Source organism: Bison bison, unplaced genomic scaffold (genome assembly GCF_000754665.1).
Source record: "Bison bison bison isolate TAMUID 2011002044 unplaced genomic scaffold, Bison_UMD1.0 scf7180017864484, whole genome shotgun sequence".
Lineage (NCBI taxonomy): Eukaryota > Metazoa > Chordata > Mammalia > Artiodactyla > Bovidae > Bison > Bison bison.
In genome coordinates, this window is record NW_011495044.1 from 6,604,294 (window position 1) to 6,605,067 (window position 774).

A 774-nucleotide genomic window follows, 5' to 3' on the forward strand; every position below is an offset into this window, starting at 1 on the left:
CCCCTTCAACGTAGACTTGTCTCCAAAGACTTTAGGTCTCCTTTGGGTGCCTGAGAGGTCCTCAAAAGTCGAATATACTCAGGCTTGACGCTCCCCACCCCTGTCCCACTGGGATCCCCAAGGATGGGGCTGTCTGGGGCAGCACTGGGTAGGGGGTCCTAGGGTACAGGTTTTTGCCCATCCCGTGTTGTGAGTGTTTTCTCTTTTCATTTCAGCTCCATTTTGCCCAGAGATGGGCAGAGGGGTGGGTTTGGCTCGCCCCCCTGTTTCAGATTCTGCAATAAAGCAGTATGAGAAAGTGAAGGTCTCTGTTTGGCTGGAGGTGGGGGGAGCGGGCGGAGGCGGGTTGGAGGGGCAAGGAAGGTTCCTTCGCACAGCAAGGGACTCGGAGGTTCTTCCCACCTCCTCCCTGCAGGTCAGGAGGAAGCTTCCAGGCGGGGTGGGAAATCTCTCCCCAGAAAGGGGATCCCCGCCGCCGCTACCGTCCCTCTCTGGCTTAGCCGACCTCCCTTCCACCTCCCCCGCCTGCTGGCAAAGGGCTTTTTCCTCCGGTGAGGAAGGGAGGGATTTAGGGAGGTTGCGGACCGGAGCCGGGGCGGGGGCGGCTGGTGTTGGGTTCCCCGCCAGGTACAAGTCGCTCCCCTCCCTTAAGAGCCCCCCCACGAACCCCACGGAGCATCCAGTGCGAATCCCGAGTCTGGGCCCAGACCCTCAGCCCCCTTCCCCCTCTTTCGTAGGATTAGCGGAGGCGGCCCGGGATCCGCTCGCGGCCGC